Source organism: Podarcis muralis, chromosome 4 (assembly GCF_964188315.1).
Source record: "Podarcis muralis chromosome 4, rPodMur119.hap1.1, whole genome shotgun sequence".
Lineage (NCBI taxonomy): Eukaryota > Metazoa > Chordata > Lepidosauria > Squamata > Lacertidae > Podarcis > Podarcis muralis.
The window spans coordinates 98,711,757-98,730,427 of record NC_135658.1 but is presented as its reverse complement, the minus strand read 5'-3'; the positions used below and the strand labels follow the sequence as shown (position 1 = coordinate 98,730,427).

Below are 18,671 nucleotides of genomic sequence, written 5' to 3'. Positions count from 1 at the left end.
GGAAAGGGGCGGAGCTCCGGCAACTTGAAATGCCCCTTTGAAGCGCGCCCCAGCCTCTCCCGCACCCGCGCGGCGGCGGGCATTAGCCTCAATTATCCAACCAGGAAGCCCAGAGCCAAAGGGAGAGGGAAAGCGGAGATGCACGGGGAGATCTCTCCTCCTCCTCCTCCTCTCCAGAAACCGTTAGATTGCATGTTTCACGTTTCATCCCATCAGAGGTGAGCTCTGTAATTTTCCAATTCCCACTCGCCCCCCCCCTTTCTCCCGCCCCTCCCCCAACGGGAGGTGGGGGGTGGGAGAAAGAGAAGCAACACGCTTGTCAACACGAGTTTGATGGAGAACACGCTCTAAAATTGACCCAGGGGCAAGCGGTTGGTGCAAGACACGAAGGGCCCAAAAGATTTTAATTTTTTTTTCCAAGTAAGGAAAAAGTAGCGCGCGAAGCAACAGCGCTCCTGTTTTCCTAAGTGTCACTTACGACTTACTTGCAAAAACAAAACCCCGTTTCAAAAGCGAGGTGGAAGGATCGGAGTTGGGGGGGTAACATGCTTTCATTTGTACACTCCACTCCTTTGAAGATAATAAACAATTGCAGAGAGCGAGTGGGGGGAGGGCTGGAAGTTGCATATTTGTTTATTAACGCTGCTCGGAGTGGGAAGGGAAGCGTCATAATTACCGCTCCTGAGAGCGCTTTGTTGTGCGGAGGGCTGCGATGAAACGCGAAGCGCGCGGAGAAGAAAGAAGGGGATAGAGCTACAGATATATATAGCATTTCCGGGAAATAATAGGCATTTATGGATCAAAGAGCCCAAGGTACTTACATTTAATGCAGTTGAGAAATAACATATGTTGTGGGAAGGGATTCTCAAAGCAAAAAAGCTGGCGGGGTAGACATATAGAAGGGGGCAGATGTTCGCCAATAAACTGCTGCAGCGAGTCTTTCTCCCCCCTCTTCCTTTACACCGAGGCGTTTTCAGAAGTACAGAACCTCCAATTTTAATGTGTGTCTCTCTTTCTTGGGGCTTTCGCCTGTATTTTGACGGCTCATCTGTTTGTCTTGTGTCCCTATTACTGGGGCGGGGGGGGGGGAGGAATTACCGAGCGCTGCTTTGAGCTAGAGGTGAAGTAACTTTGCAGACGTTTCCTAAGCGGAGCGAAGTCTATCCAGACGGCGCTGTGGCATCAACAGGTGGCACCGCCGCCTGATCCGGGCTGAGATCTCTTTGGAAGGAGCGGCGCCGTGTTTACTTGGGAGTCAGCCTGCGCGGAATCGGACTAGAAGGAAGCCTGCGTGTTCTATGTTACTCTGGCCCTCGCGCTGCCAGGCGCAAACGGGGGTGAGCGATCTGGCGCGCGGTGCGCTCAAAACTAAGGCTCTGGCCGGTGAGCCCTTGCTGGTGCTCAGCGGAAGGCTGCGCACGTGCTTGCATCTCGCTCGCCCCATTGATGCGATGGGGATGGCAAGCTGCCTTGCGCTTCGCCTGGATCGCGCGCCCCGTCTCGTGGAGACGCCTCTCGCTCTTCCACCGAAAGCAGCAGGACTCGCAAGCAGCTCTGGCAGAGCTCAGCACTTGGGAAGCGCGCTGCTGCTGCTGCTTTTGCGCCCTACCTGCAGCCGATGAATGACTGGGGCCCTTGGCCTGCGCTCTTCTGCTTAGTGGAGTCCACTGGAGTTTTGCCACGCGGGTGGCGAAGCCAATAAGAGCAGAGAAGTAGTGGGGGTGAAACCGCTCGGAGCAGTGCCAACCAAGCCCAAAGCTTTCTCTTTCACAAGTCTGAAAGGAGAATCAATACTTCCCTTAGGGCCCAATTGTTTATGGCTATTAAAAGCGCCACAAGCAGGCTGCGTAGTAAATTGTTTAGGCTGCTAAACAATTTTGGGACCTACTGAGGGGGAGACTCCGCTGGGTGGGGGGGGGGAGCATTTTCCTGAAGCTGGATGACACATTTTAAAAGGCAAAATGTGTGGCTGAAGATGAATTTGTAACGTTTTGTTTTTTAAAAACTTCCATCTCTAGGAAACATTAGGAAAATAAAGCCAGAAGCCATCCCTCAGGCTTCCCATTTTCAGCTAAGGTTGAAATCATTGAGAGATGCTTGAAAGGTTGTTTTTCCTTATTGGCATAATACTGTACTACTGTTCAAATAGTGGTTGCAGTGTCTTGGCTGGAGGCTGGTTCACTTCACCTGAAAGCATCTAGATTGCATGCTTTCTCATACTGAGAACTCAGGCTCATACCAGCATTTAACATCATTCCAATACCACATAATGTCACCATGGGTGATTTCAGACTCATGTATAAATTTCATGTATAGGTGTATGTAAAACTTTCCCAATATTTGAGATCTCCCTCCCCCCCCCCCCTTTGGGGAGCAGAACATATATAAAGTATTGGGTTGTACCATATGTCATTTGAAAATGCACTGATTCCAACTTATTCCTAAAGTTTGGACCTGCTCCCATCATACAAAATATGCTACAACAGGTCTGAATTAATAACCATGGTGACCCATATGCATTTATTCAGAAGTAAACTCTATTGTTTTGAATGGGACTTACTCCCAGGTAAGTGAGTTTAGGATCACAGCCTAAACCACCCCTATGTGACTCCTGGCTGAATATATTGTGAACTGATGCCATTGAAAAGCACTGCATTTGAGATGATATGAAAGATCTGCCTGTGTTGCTTGATATGTGAAGACTCATTCACACATGCAAAGCACCACTTGAGGCTGCCTGCAGTTATTTTGTGAGGAATATGGAAATATGAACCAGGCCTGTGTGCCTGGTTCATACCTGCATATTCCTCAGTCTGCCTATGTCCGCTTTGCTGCCTGGGTTGTGCACACATTTGAGATTCTGTGGCTAACTACAGCTTCCCCGGATAACAAATTTCTGATAGCACAGATAAAAAGTGCACATTTGCATATGGCTTTTCCTACATGGAAGTCATACTTGTATAGGAAATAGTCATGTGTTCTTTATACTAAGTTGTATTGAAATCAATGTGTCATGCTGATAAATTGGCTTAGGAGTACAAAAGATCTTAAGCAGCAACTGCAGTCTGATTACGGAACCATTTTCTATGTGTATTATTTTATATGTATGTTCCATAATCTTCACTTAAGGACAAATAATTGATTAAAATATCTTGGAGAGGAGAAGAATGGTCCTTTTAAAGTAAGTGAGTACCAATAGCAATAAAGTATTTAAATCCATGGGTGTTTTGTGGGCGTTAAATTATTTTGGCTGCTTTCTTTACACCTTTGCATGACAGCAAGTCCAGTGGATTTGAGAACCTGCAATCAGTTTGTATAAGCCTCACCGATTTCACTATGGGAGGTCTACAGTGTTGAGACAATCATTCTGACCCACCTTGCAGGGTTGCTGTAAAAGTTAATGGCATACAGCTCAGTCATATATGTTTACTCTAAGCCCTCCTGTGTTCAGGGGGAATTACTTCTGAGTCACAGCCACAGATTGCAGCCACAGGATTTGAAATGTTGTGAAGGCCATCCAAGTTCTACACAAGTACAAGGTATTTGTCCTACACAACACTGAAAATCGGTGGCAGTTAAAATTTACATCCTGGTCTGTTCAATTAATGGAAACACCAGTGTTTGTAACAAGCTTTAGAAAGGAATATGAAATAACAGATATTTAAACATGTGACAGGTGTCTCAAGACAGACACATGGTGTGAAGTGGGCACCTTCGCTTTTCAGGTTAATTAATAAAAGGTGTGTTCTTAAAACATGGCCTGCTGCTTCTAAGGCACCTCTGTTAAAACTTTCTTTAAACTGAAGAAATGGGTCATAATTTCAAGGCTGGAATCTTGGGTATCAAAAGCACAAGGAAAAGCCAAACAAGCTTGCTTTTGCAGTGACAAGACTGTTAACTATAATAGCCGAGCCTTCCTTCATAAAATTAAGACTCTGTATTTGCCTCTCTGATTCCAGTGCAACCATTGGAAAGAAAAGATGTATTTGCCTTAAAGAGTCCACCTGAACAAATAAATAAATAAATGCTAGAGTATGACTAAAGACGTGAATTTTTGTTGATTGTGGTTGCACATATGTTGTTGAACACCTGTGAGGGAGCAAGGGCACTTGAACTCAACTCATTCCGAAATATGCATATAAATAGGATTGCCGGGTACAATCCTGAGCATCGTTCCTTGCAAATAAGTGCCGCAGAAATAAATGGATCTTACACAGGTTCGGGCTCAAAGTATCCTGCAGTTGGTGTGAAAGGCTTCTCTCTCGCGTAACCACTGGTGCTTTTTTAATCTGCGCAAAGTGGACACACGTGAATTGCGAGTCCCGAGCCCAGTAACTCTTTCCCTTCCAGGGGCGACTTCTCTTCTCGCTTCATCTTCCTGTTCTCGGAGTGAGTCGAGTAACTTTGGTCTCCAGAGTCCTGAAGCTGCCAAGGGAACACAACCAAGAAATGGAGCCCCAACAAAACTCTCTTGAAGCTTCATGCCTGGAGTCTGCACTCCTCAGCAAAGTACTGGATCTTGGGGGGGGGGGGGTTGGCCTTGGCCACACGGGACCTAAACGCCATTCCCACGACCTTTTGTCCACGGATTTCCAAAACTGGTCCAGTCTCGACGCATGTGCGCGCGTTTAGGACTAAGAGGCTTTCGCAGCGCAGAACCCACCAATAACATTGCGTGGCTATGCGGCGCCCCTTAAAACATGGCGAGGCTCATTTATTATTATCATTATAATTATTGTTACCCATCGGCCCCTTCAAAAGGGCTGGTTCCCCCTCCCTGCTCTCTCCCTCCTCAGCAGGCGCATCCCTCGCGCGTCCGCCTTACTCCCAAGTAGCCCAAGTGAGAAGGGAACATTCTCCGTGTGTGTCAAGTAGGAGACCTGTGGTGTTGAAATCAATAAGACTGTTTAAAATTCAAAGACCTGCAAATCGTTCTGTTTGTCCTTTGATAGGGCCTCTGCTGATTAAAATGCGACCAAGAAAGCTTAATTGCTGCACTAATTAAGAAGTCTTTAATTTCTTTCCTGGAATATTGTTTGAAGCTGGGTTTCTCTTCTATTCCTCGCAGCTTGTTGAGGGCAGAGTCTCTCCCCCCCCTCCCTCTCTCTCTTCCCCCCCACCCTCCATCACTCCCTCTGACCCTTTCGATGAATAAACAATGCGCACTGGAAACAGTCAGATGAATAGATAGTGATCCTAATTTATTACTTTCCAAAACACCTGCTCCAGAGTGCGCTGCTTTACGAAGCCCGGGGCCGCGGAGCGACGCGTAAGATGCGCATTAGACGACGCGCGTTAAGTCCTCTAACCGCACCTGAGTGACAGCAGATAAACGGGGGCGCAATTTCCTCCTGTCTCTCTCTTCCCCACCCCCCTCCTCACGCCTCTCCAACTTCTTCCTTTCTTTCCTCCTCTGTCGTTAGCGGAAAAGAAATATTTCAGCTCATCAGACGGACGAAAAAATCCTTAGCTTTAGGAAAGGAAAGGAGGAAGACCGAAGCAAGTGTTGGGGGGGGAGATGGGTGCCCCTCTTAAATTCATCACCATATACTTTCTTCTGTTTATTTCGACTCCCCTCCCCACCGCTGCTTTCCTGAGAAATACAATGACCCCATTATGCTTCGCCCCCTTCCTCCTGCCTATTGACCGATCTCTACCCAGCCATTTCTCAAAACTGGGGGGACGGACTCATGAATCTTGCCCTGTGATCAATAGCCCTTAAAAAGAGAGCGGATGTATTTATTCTGCGTTCCCAGCGTGCGCCTGCCTGAGTCAGAGAGGAGTGCGAGGTTAGGAAGGAAAGAGGCGATGCAACGCCAACCACCGTTTACTCCAGAGTAGCCTCAGTGAGGTAGACCCCCTGCACCGGGGGAAAGACCGGACAAAGTTGGCGTGCAAGTTTCCGGGTTGTCCCACAAGTGGGCACGATCCAGCCAAAGCAACTTGCCTTTCCCAAATGCTGCTGCTCTGTATTATCAGGGGTTCTGCGGGAGGGGCTGGATCGTGTCCCATCTTGAGAAATGGGAGTGTCTGGGCGGGCGGTTTAAACGATTTAACGAGATACCCTGTTGATTGTGAATTAATTGTAGTTTTAAAAGATAGGCGCATGTTGCTGTTTTTTATTTTCTTTGCTTCTAATATGTTGGATTCCTGCCTTGCAGTGGGTTGGACTAGATGACCCAAGGAGCCCCCTCCAACTGCACAATGCTGTGATCCTGTGCGCTGCGTTTGGAGAGCCTGACTCTGCGGAGGCGGCAGCCGCTGGGCTTCGAACTTCTAACCCGGCGGTGGTGAACCAAGCCCCGCCTTCCCCTTCTATAAATACACCGAGGCTTCTCGTCGCTGACAGGACGACTAGATAACACGCTTAATACAAATACAAAAGGGCTGGTTGCCATTCAAGGCACGGCGGCTCTCTAATTATGTTTATTCTAATTGAAAGCAAAAAGGTTTGATTTTGCAGGGCGGGGGGTGGGGGGGGGGCTGGCGGAGGAGAGATGCCGGGGGAAGAATCTGAAACGACTTTTAGGCTGCTTTGGATTTATTTTTAGTAAGGGCAGCGGGCCCAGTGTGCTTCGCAAACGTCTCCATCAATCTCCTGCTGAAGGAGCAAATAAATATATATATATGTATATTATTTAAAAAGGGAGAGAGCTGTTGGAGTGGAAAACTCACATCTCCAACGGAGACCGTATATAATGCCCCCAGGGGTAAAGGAGAGAGAGAGAGAGACCCCAGTAACGCTGGAGTTTGCAGACTTCACGCAAATCAATTGAAGCCCACTCCTTATGGCCAGACTGCCAGATTGTTATGACTGCGAATTCAGTCGATTAAGCAGTGCATTAGCACCCTCGCCACAAACAGGCTGGACACAAACAGCATCCGCTTGGGAACAATCGGCGTTATAGATCATTTGAAGCAAACACAAACACACACAAGCAAGCAAGGAGGCCCCAGCGAAAATGCGGATCCTTCGCTCAAACGAAAAGTGGTGCCAAATAAATGCGCAGCGCAATCCTAAGCACCATGTTTAATCTGAAGGGGATCTCGGTGGGTTTCAATGTCTGCTGAGGATTGCAACCTTAGACATGGTTTGCAGGGCGGAAAAGCCTCCAGGAGCTGGAGCAGACGCGTCGTATTAAAGTTCCGGCAGGCCGGAAGCTCCTTGAAGTGGATGTAAACTGCGAATTGGACGTGGCCGAGGGGAGTTCAGTCTTTTCAGCGCCTTTGGTAGCAGGAAGCTTAGAGCCCCGGCCCTTTGAAAGCTCGCAGCTTTCAAGGTGCAAGTTCCTTTGAACTCGGTTGGGCTTCCTCGCGAGTAAGCTTAGGCGCGAAGCGGGTTGCTGCGTGGACGAATCTGGGGAAGCCCAATTCAGAAACGACCCTCACGTCGAGGCCGTGGTTCCGAGCTCATACAGACGAGCAAACGATTCTGCGGGGTTCATCCTCGCCCGGGATTTAGCCGGGTCATTTGTGTCAATTCACAAAGCCGTCAGAAGTCTTTCAGCCACGCATCAATGGCTTACGCGTGTTGGAAGTGAAGTGGTCGTCTGAATGAGCTCTCCTTTGGCTCTGCCCCTTGAAACTTTTTGCGCGGCGTGTTTAGGAAATCTCCATGCTGCGAGGGTTTTGCCCTAAGCTTCCGGCTATTCACCCAGCCTCCCCCCAGCCCAGCTTTCTCTCTCTTTGCGCGATTCTGCGGTCCACCCGTCCACCCCCAACTTCTTTCTCCAGCGAACCTTAGATGCTGCGCTTTATGTCAGGGAACTTTATTTTACGCGCGGGAAGCAGCCGGGAGATATTGATCTCCAGGAAAACCTACTCGGTGCGCACCACGCAGCAGCTACTTGCAGCGTCTGCGCCCTTCCTGGGTGCAGGACATGCCCGGGACCATCTCTATATGCGACCCTCCACGTAGGGAAGCGGTGGGGCTGGGCGACGGAGGCGGCGAGGAGCTTTCCCTCTCCGGGGCGCGCAAGGGCGCGCGGGCGGAGCCGCTGGCTGCTGCTCGCCGCCGACCGGAGAGGTGCCTTAAGGCGTTCCCTGACGCCGCTCTTTACAGCCGAGAGGGGATTTTTAAACATGCCTCTTTAAAGGGGAAAGTAAGAGGGACATCCCTCGACTCCACAGCGCACACGTTCGGCAGATGGCATCAGTTCAGGCTGAGCGGAGAGGGCAGAGATGCGAGGCTTGCATAGCTCTGCGTCTCTTCCGCGATGGCCACGGACTCAAGGATGCCCAACAGGGATGCCGTGAGGGGCAGGCAGTCTCCGGCTCCCCCGAGGACAGGAGATGGAGCAGGAAAGATTGCACGGGGGAGCGCGCAAGGGCGGCGTTTCTGGCTCCCTCCCTGCGCTTCGCGCGGCGCTCCGGGGCTGAGAAGTTTGCCGCGGCTCCAGGGCGAGGAAATCCGGACTGGTCCGTGGTTTCTTTCGCCACAGGGGCGGCGCACCCTTGGCCCCGACGCGCCCGCTCCTAATCCACTTATCCTACTAGTTAATGCCTGACATCCGGATCACACCTCGTTTGGAACGAGGGTCACTTGAAGTCCGTCGGATTTGTGCCCAGTTGCGTTTCAGTCTTACCTTACCCACGTGAATCTTTCAAACGCAAAGCTTTTCCTCATTTTTTTGCCCCCGTCCCCTTATAAAGGATGTCTCGTTTGCCCCTAGTGCAGCGCCAGATTCTTGAGACGCGCACATGCACACCTTCTTTTTAAATCCGGAGTAACTCCCAGAGTAAAGAGTGTGATTGTAAAGAGTGGAAGCGAGTAATCGCGCCACACAAAAGACCCCTGGGAGAAATCCTCATTTTCGTGCACATGCGGCAGATCTAGAACGTGTGGTTTGGAGTAACTAATTCATGTTTATTGATCTTAGTAAGATTTAGCTCTTGCAAAGCACCCTAATACGTTTGAAACTAAAAGGTGGGAAGTTAGGATAAAGAATAGTGTTTTTTGGGGGGGGGGGTTAAAGTTAGGGCTCCTTTGCGTTCCGACGGCGCGCAGGTGCATTTGCGCAAGTTCAGCTCCATTTGCTTTCCAAGAAAGTGTATTTAGGATCGCAGTCCAGGCCTCTCTTTCTCCTCTCCTGCCTCTTTTGTTTTCCTCACTCCTTGTCTGACGACGAGGATACCCTTTCCCCTCCCCCTTGAATGAACCTCAAAATCTTTTTTAGGAAACAAACCCCCCCCACCGCTTTGCAGATCAATCAACTTCCAGGGCTCGCCCCCTTCCCCCCCCCGCCCCGCTCCCCAAATGACGCAACAGTTTGCGGTGTCTTAATCTGCGGGAAGAAACGTGCTATGGAACTCCAGAGGTAAAGCAGATTTCTGCCGGGGAAGAATGGCTGACAGTCAAACGACTGAACTCCTCCGAAGCTAATTGTTTCCCTTCTCCAAACGCGCACTGGGGAGGCTTTTCGCCAGGGCTTGCAAAACGCCGCGGCTGCCACATGACAAACGGGAGGAGGGCGGCTTTCAGCTGATGCCCAACATTAACTCAACGTTTTATTTAATAAAACAGTGCTTCTCCTCGCCGCCACTTCTTCTACTCCCCACCTCCCTTTTAAAACCTCGTTGGAGAAGTTTCAGACCTGGATAGAGATTTATATTATGAGAGACTTATATAAACCCTTTACAAAAAAAAAGAAAAAAAAGCAAAGCGTGGCGGGGGGGGGGGAGGGTGATGAGAGGTATTGTAATGGAAGTGCTGACACCATCTTAACCATAGCGTTGTAAACGGCTATGCTATAATATCCATTAAGCAGAAAGAAAAATAAGATGGTTGATCAATAATTTATACCCAGAGTACCAACTGCAGACATAATAACTGTAATGTTTGCAAAGCAATCTCTCGCTCTCCAGGCTTTAACAGTAAACTCAAACTAGCCACGCTGTTAATTTCCAATCTCCCCCCCCCCCCCGTTTTCCCAGCTCCTCTTTTTTTCCAGACGAGAATACAAACAAATTACTTAAAAATTCTATTTTGCTCCTCATTTAGCATGCCTCACATGGGATCCGGGAGCAGGAATTTAATTATGATGTAACTCGGAGTGATTGCAGGGTGAGGCAGAGCTGGGAAGAGGTGGCGGAGCAAGCTAAGGAACTAGGTTGGTGATGATGGGCACGTTTCTAGTTTTTAAAAAAGGAGTTTTTAACAACCACGGCCGGGGGAACCAATGCTCTCCCCGCTCCTGCAACACCCCGCCCGGCGAGGGAGAATCAAATGATGCAAAACCTGCCGGGCTTTGGGTCATCTCGATTCTTTGCAGTTATTCACACATGAAAATGGAGTGACACAGCTCAACTTCAAAGCAAGTCCCTGCGCTGGGCCGGGCTGTGGTTTTCTTTTTTTAAAGAGCCACTGTGGAAACACAATACCCCATGGGACGATAAGAATCAGTTTCACAAAACAATACCCCTTGCAGTTGAAAGAGAGAGAGAGAGAGAAGGGGGAGGGGGAAGCTTGGAAAATCAAGCCTTTTTGCTGCTTAAGTGGGAGTGGGTGGCGATCTCCCAGCACCCACGCAGAGACGCGATCCTAAGCACGCTTCCTCGCAAGGAAGTCCGGTGGAGTCCAAAGGACACCACGTAGTGTGTTCAGCATTGTACCCTTGTGGTCTGAGCCGCAACCCAAGGAACACTTACAAGGGAGTGAGTCCCATTGAGGTCCGTGTGGTTACTTCCCAGAATACGAGTGTGACATGTTCAGCTCTACGTTGTTTCTTGTCATTTGCAGAGAAGCTCAACCAACCATTTCCACTCAGTTATAATGGTGCACTCAAGGCAAAGGTATTTGCTTAGAGCAAGCTCCGTTGAAATCGCCTGAACTCATGCACTTAAGGAACAGCCAGATCTCAAAACACGGGTGTCAGGGGTTCAGGGAGAGAGGCACAGATGAGGGAGGAGACTGAGAGGGAGGGGGAAGAATCCAGGAACGAGGAGGAGGATGACAATGACTTGAGGGCTTCCATGAGTCTCTCAAGTGAATCGGAGGATTCCCAAAAGGGGGCGCCCCTGGTCAGGCCAAGGGGAGCCACAGGGGGGACTCGTCAGGAGCAGGGGAGCAGCAGGGAGACCCCGAGCAGGAGTGGGAGATCGGGGCCGGCTTCCCAGCCGGAACGGAGTGAAGAGGGTGGAGTTCCCAGTGTGACAGACGGAGCAGAGCAGGAAGCAGAGAGGGGAAGGAGATCGGGGCAAGACGTCCTGCCGGAAGGGGCGGAGAGTAGTACAGAGAGTAGTATAACTGTCAAGAGGAAGGTCAGGGGTAGCGAACGCGCGCCAAGTTCAAATGTGGAGGCTCGCGGAAATGCGGAGAGCCCGGAGGAGGAGCCTGGTCCCAAAGCACGGAGGAGGGGGGAGCAGGCGTCTGGGGACTCAGTGTCAGGGGAAAGCAGGAGGGAAGGAACCCAGGGGGGCAGAAAGACCCTGCGGAAAAGGAAGGACAGGAAGAGGTGGACCAGCACAAGCCTCTTAAACTGGTGTAGAGGCGGGACTGATTCAGAGGGGACTTCAGCGGTCTAAGCGTAACAGACGTGGGGCTGCGCGCCTCGGCTGTGGAACAAACAATGTACTTCAATAAAGACTTTTGTAAATAAAGTGGACTTGGCATTGGTCTCTTGTGAGCTGGGACCTGAGGCGGCCCTGACAACGGGGAATTCTCTTTTACACACAAGAAATTTTCATAGGCTTAATCTGATACATGGAATTGGCCTGTTGTTGGCTGAATATCCATTTCATGGATAAATTTCATGTGTATTACTCCCCAAGCACACATGCCGGTCATACTTTAAAATAATGGGTGTTTTTACTCAGAGTAGGCCTATTGAATTGAATGGACCCAACGTAGTCATGTTCATGACTATCAATGGGGTCTACTGGGGGGGGGAACCTTAATTGGGTTTTATGCAGCACCACTCAAAGCAGACCCATTGAAATTAATGGACCTAAGTTAGTTGTTTTGATTCATTTTTGTGGGTCTGCATTAAGTAAAATAGATACAGCCCATTTACTTGGAAGCAAGAGGGGTTTATACACCCAAGTTAGTGTGCATAGGATTGCAGCCTTAGCTGTAAATAAATTCCACTGGAATCCATGGGACTTACGGTCCCATAAAAGCTCTCCTTCATAAGACAGAGGGGTAGGTAGCAAATATTCAGATACGGGAAGGAAAAGTGTGTTTGCGCTTCTTTCTCAATTTAGGCTACATGTAAATAGGATTTAAAAGTAGAACAGTACGTGGAAGAAGAATTGTGTGTGCATTCTAGCCAATCTAGATTCACCCATCACCTTGAAGTCTGATTGGAGCCCAGCCTGATTTAAGGCACACACAAGAAAGCTCCCTTTAAAAACTAATGGCTTTGGACTGTGGCTTCAGTTGCAGCTCATTGTTCAAGGTCTGGCCTTTAAACTCATTTGAAATCAATGGGATTTGTGCACATGTAATTGGGCTCTTGATTGAAAGTTTCTTTCTTACATGTCAAAGAATGGATTTGTCATCTGGGATGGCTGAAAAAAGGAAGCTCTGCCAGAATAAACTCTGCAAAACAAACTTGAAATCATTTGGCGATGATGGGTTCGAAAACTTCAAAAGTTATTGCAGCTTGTCTCTCCATAAAGCCTCTTACTGTTTTGTCTTACTTTTTTTACTCATTTCCTGAGCACTCTTTTTTTTAAGCAATGGAATGCAATGACTTTGCTACCCCGAACCTCAAGTTGTAAAATGGTATATTATTCTTTGAACAGTTCCAGTAATTTATATGAGAAGTGTTTGATTGCTTGCTTATCCAGTGACCCATAACAGCTCAGCTTCTTCCAGAAATGGCAGAAAACAAAGGCAGCTTAACAGTGGGTATATATACGGAGGCTGCGATCCAAAGGACACGTACTTGGAAGTAGGTGCTACTGTAATAAATGGTACTCATTCTCAAGTTAGCATCAAGGGGCCAGACTGAAGCAGTGCAAGCGAACATGATGAAGAGTGCTGCATCTTGTCAGTAATGTAGTTGAGTTGCCTAAAGGAAATAAAAGGTAATTGGGGGAGAGTCTAGCAAGCATTTCCAGCACAATTCTATATACATGTTTCCTCCAAAGAAAGCTCAGTGGGGCTTACACTCAATGGGGCAGAGGAATGCACTGTGAATCTCTTCACTGAAATGCATTGTATTTGAAAATGCTTCATTTTTGGCTGGTGTGTGCTAAATTTCACCAAAAGGCGCAATGCTCTTAACAGCCCATTTGTCAGAATTCCCTTGAGTTTAAGTGATGAAGGTTGTGATCCTATACCCATTTACCTGGGAGTAAGACCCATTGGTAGGACGCGGGTGGCGCTGTGGGTAAAAGCCTCAGCACCTAGGGCTTGCCGATCGTCAGGTCGGCGGTTCGAATCCCCGCGGCGGGGTGCGCTCCCGTTGCTCAGTCCCAGCGTCTGCCAACCTAGCAGTTCGAAAGCACCCCCGGGTGCAAGTAGATAAATAGGGACCGCTTACTGGCGGGAAGGTAAACGGCGTTTCCGTGTGCTGCGCTGGCTCGCCAGATGCAGCTTTGTCACGCTGGCCACGTGACCCGGAAGTGTCTCCGGACAGCGTTGGCCCCCGGCCTCTTGAGTGAGATGGGCGCACAACCCCAGAGTCTGTCAAGACTGGCCTGTACGGGCAGGGGTACCTTTACCTTTACCTTAAGACCCATTGACCTCAATAAGCAATGTATAGGATTGCATTAGGTAAAAGTTAAAGGACCCCTGGATGGTTAAATCCAGTCCAGGGTGACTACGGGGTGTGGCGCTCATCTCACTTCAGGCCGAGTGAGCCAGCATTTGTCCACAGACATTATAACATTGCAATCCTATACATATTGACTTGGGAGCAAAGCAGCCAACTCCTAGGCGTCAAGGTCCATTCAGGCCCCCAGCAAAATATCTGAGGAGGCCAGGCCCCCCAAAGTTAATGGGCATTGCCATTCAAATGGTGCGTGTGCGCCATGTCCTGTGATCAGTTATGTGGGGTAGGACTTACATGCCCCACCCCCAATTTTTTTTTCAAGTTGGAACCTGAGCTTGGAAGTAAATCCCACTGTGCTCCAGGGGGCTTAATCGCAGATAAGTTTGCACAGGATTGTAGTCTGAGATTTTGACCTTGATGTTATTACCATTATTATTACTCTTATTTTCTTTTTATATCCCACTATTCCCTCAGTAGAAGCTGAAGGCAGTAACAAATAAAACCATAAACAGGTAATCAACATAAAACAATAAGCTATCAACTGAATGACAGCAGGGTGGGAGACAGCAAATTCTCCACAGAGAGGGAATTCCCTAACTGGGGTGCCACCACTGAGAAGGCCCTGCTTCAAGTACCAATGCATGGGCCATGTCTTGGGTGGGGATACCATAAGCAGGGCCTCATCCTTATATCAAAGCATGAGCCTGTAGGTCCTGGGAAGGTGCTCTTTTAAGTACTTGTGCTTCAAGTCATTCAGAGCTTTATATACTAGTACCAACTCCTTGATTTGCCATGCAAATTAAGACTTCAAGCAACTTACTTCTGAGTAAACACACATTAAGCTGCATGATTATTACTTGGAAACAGAGCAAGTCCGTTTGAAACAATGTGATGTATTTCTGAGCAATGAGCCCAATCCTAGTTCAATGCACTTTTATTGCCATTTAATCCTGCCTGTTTCCTGTTCAATATGTGTAGCTAGGAGTGCAACTTTCAGAAATAAGTTAAGCGCTCTAAATTGCACTGATTTCAATAGGAGAGATTTAAAGCAAGTGCTGATCTCTCCCACTGTGACATGTAATCTGATTCTATGCATGCTTATTCAGAAGAAAGTATCGCTGAGTTTATTGGAGCTTGGACGGCAGACTTTAAATGAACAGAATGCGACTGAGTAATTTGCTGTATTCCAGCTGTAAAATTCAGAAACCAATGAGACTTAAGTAAGTCACGACTAAATTGTTTTATTATCTTATTTGTTTATTTGAAATATTTCTAAACCATCTTCATTCATTGGATCCCATAATGGTAAAAACAATAGGCATAGGCATTTGTTCACATGAAGTATAGATATAGCAATCACAACTGTGAGGCGGCAAAAGCTATAAAAACTAAATGTAGATTTTAGAATGCCAGAGTTCATAAAAGTGTCTGAACCTGCTGCCAATAAGATTGTAAGGTCAGTGCCAAGCATACGTCTTTGTGAAGGGCATTCCATAATTAGGACACTGCTGTAGAAAAGGACTTCTCCTTTCGATTGGACTGGGACCCAAGTACTTAAAGAGCTTCTTCTCAGGACCTTCTAACCTATGTTTTGGGATCAGCTTATGATGCCCCCTGCTCCAGGCATGGCCCATGGGGTGGTGACATGAAGCACAGCCTTCTTAGTGGTGGCACCTCAAACGAGAAATTCCCTCCTGGTGGAGACTCAGCTATTCCCCATACTGCTATCGTTCAGGTGTCAATTTCTCTTTTGTACATACACGGTGTGCCTCCACTAAGCACTGCACCTGGAGACTTACAATGAAAGTTAGTTTCAGTGACACATGCAATGCAACCCTAAGGATATTTGCTCCCAAATGTGTTTCACTTCCTTTAAATGGATTTTGCCTGTAAAAGGAACATATAAATTCATTAAGATATCTTAATGAATTTATATGCTCCTTTTACAGGCAAAATCCATTTCAAAGCAACCTACAAACATTAAAAGATACAAGTTTTAAGGGGCGGGGGGGAATCAATACTACTAAAACCAAGAAAATTAACAACCACAAATTTAAGAACAAACTAAGTATTCTAATAACACAACAAAATTCACAGAGTGTTTTTTTTATAGATGTGTGTAGATTCCACCTAGGCCTGCCCTCTCCAGAAAGGACCACAGTTGTCATACCAGCCAAAGCTGATGGAAAACATCATTGCCACCTGTTGTTTTCCCCCCAGTCAGTGCTGAATCCAGGGGCACTCCCAGCCTATGGTCTTAGTCTTTTAGGGGAGTGATACATCATCCGATGCCAGTGATAATCTTCCTTCTAGAACCCAACCCTTAGCATCTTGTCTAGGCTTAATTGCCTCCATCCATTCCAGAGCTACTTCAGGGTACCAGTTTTGTGTTTCAACAGCCTACCTGATACCAGAAATATAGAGCCAGTGGTTTCATGTGGATTTATTTACATATATGTTAGAAAGCACAAGGGACAGTATAGAGACCCATGGCACCCTGCTAGCCAAAGGGCATGGGGGAAAGCAAGAGTTTCCCAGCATCATCGAAGAATGCTGAGCAAGGAATGGTCAGAACTACTACTACTACTACTAATTATAATAAATTTTTATTTATACCCCGCCCTCCCCAGCCAAGACCAGGCTCAGGGCAGATAACAACCAATAATAAAAACAAGTTGATTAAAATACAATTTTAAAGATTAAGATACAACATTAAAACATTAGGATGCAGCCTCTTCACCGGAGGAGAAAGGAAAAAGAAAGAGGGGGAGGGAATCAAATTGACTCCAAGCCAAAGGTCAGGTGGAACAACTCTGTCTTACAGGCCCTGTGGAAAGAAATCAGATCCCGCAGGGCCCTGGTCTCATGAGGCACAGCGTTCCACCAGGCTGGAACCAGAGTTGAAAAGGCCCTGGCTCTGGTTGAGGCTAATCTGACTTCCTTAGGGCCCAGGACCACTAGGGTGTTGCTATTTATGGACCTTAAGGTCCTCCGTGGGGCATACCAGGAGAGGCGGTCCCATAGGTACAAGGGTCCTAGGCCGTGAAGGGCTTTAAAGGTCAAAACCAGCACCTTAAATCTGACCCTGTACTCCACCGGGAGCCAGTGCAGCTGGAAAAGCACTGAGTGAATATGCTCCCATGGCAGAGACCCCGTGAGGAGCCTCGCTGCAGCATTCTGCACCCGCTGGAGTTTCTGGGACAGCTTCAAGGGCAGCCCCGCGTAGAGCGAATTACTGTGAAACAGTGGTGCCTAAGCCCGACCTCCATGCATGAGCCAGAAGGATACCATGGTTGATGGTACAAAACGCCACCAAGAGATCCAGAAAAACAAAGAGGATGGTACTCCCATGTGCTCCATCCATGCTCTGGCATAAGTCACCCGCCATTATTTAGTATGTGGGTTTAGAATTGAATTGCAACAATACACATAGTTACATAAGCTAGATCAGATCTTCATTGCTAAAAACTGGATGGCAATGGGTTTGTCCATCCACTTACACAAGGGAAATGGAATGTGAAGGATTTTCCCAGAGGAAGAGGCAATGCTTGCTGGCGCCCACTTTCCCCTCCATCCCCGTCTGCCACCCATCACACAAAGTTTTGGGAGGTACAGAGGACTGCAGGGCAGAAGATGAATTAACAGACCTCACACCCCGCTCTTCCTCCTGTGGAGTCAAGACATTAAATCAAGCACCACCAAGAGGCAGACTGGCAGTGGTCCTTTACCTTTCTAGAAAGAAAGTAACTTTTATCAGCTTATTTTTAATACTTATATACCATCTTCATTTGTTTATTTCTTTAAAAAGACAGTTCACATCAGCATAATTCAATAATACAAATATGAGACCAATGTAACCCTCAATTTCTTACTCCTATCCCTAAATTTCTCTGTGTGGCATCCTCCTCCCTCCCTCATAGTCAAGCATCTTGCACAATTCTGACATATCTTCAAGGCCATCACCTGCCTAGAAGATTCTGAGGCCATCAGCTGTTAGCTTTTTGCTTCTATAACACAATTTCTGCTTTCTAGTCATTCTCTCTAAGCCCCCAAAGGCTATGCCAAGTTTCTTGCAGATTTATGCTTAATGATTGGTTATTTCAGACAAGGCATTAAATAATGTGAAAGCACAGTTTATTAGAAAAAGAGACTGAATGCTAAGTTTCAGGCCAAAGGAAAGTAATAGACTCTGAAAACAATTGATTGGGAACTGTGGAAGGAAGTGGCATAATCTCAGACATGGTGACTGACAATAAAACAGCTTAATTGGTCTGTAGTATCTTGGGCATTTGAATACATTAACATAAGCAGTATTCTTATTCTGTTACTGAGGCACATTTTAACACTGGAAATCCACAAAAAGGTGTATCATAAATCCTATATTGCTCTGTTATAAACAGTTCTGCATGGCTTCAGGAAAATTTGTCACATCTGTTAAGATCATATGCATTTGACCGAGGACTGATGTTTAGATTCTTCATTAGTAAATAGCAAATTTCTTCTTTTTAAGTATTTTTCTTCTGGTCAACTTCAGTTATCCAACAGAAAAGATGGTAAAAATCTGAAGTGAAGGTCAAACTCCTAACTTAATTCTGATATGTCCTTGCAAATGTGTTATAGCTAGTAATGAAGACTCACAGAAATGCTAGCAGCATCATAACCATGTTTAACAAGATGTAATCCCCCATTGCTTTAATTTAAACTTGCTTCCGAGTGAATATGCTTGGGCATGAGAGCATTACTTATATGTTTTGTAGTCTATTTTGGCATGATCTAGGGCTCTGATTCCCATTTTCTTTGGAAAAGGCCATGTATTCAGTGACAACTCAGGCAGGCGGGGGAAATCTCCCTCAAAGCCAGCCTTTGAGGTCCTTGCCTTCTCAGTAGTCCTAGCCTGAAGAGGTGCTTTTGATTTCTTAGGCTCCAACGTGGAGGTCATACTAGAACTCTAAA

The 18,671-nt window shown here is 47.3% G+C and overlaps 1 long non-coding RNA gene across 1 annotated transcript; it reads left to right on the top strand.

Annotated features, from left to right (window-relative positions):
* The first annotated feature begins 107 nt into the window (after window positions 1-107).
* LOC114596610 (uncharacterized) lies at window positions 108-6,420 on the top strand. The gene is made up of 2 exons (XR_003706572.2): window positions 108-218; window positions 6,162-6,420. It is a non-coding gene; the product is annotated as an uncharacterized LOC114596610 (long non-coding RNA).
* Window positions 6,421-18,671: the final 12,251 nt, after the last annotated feature.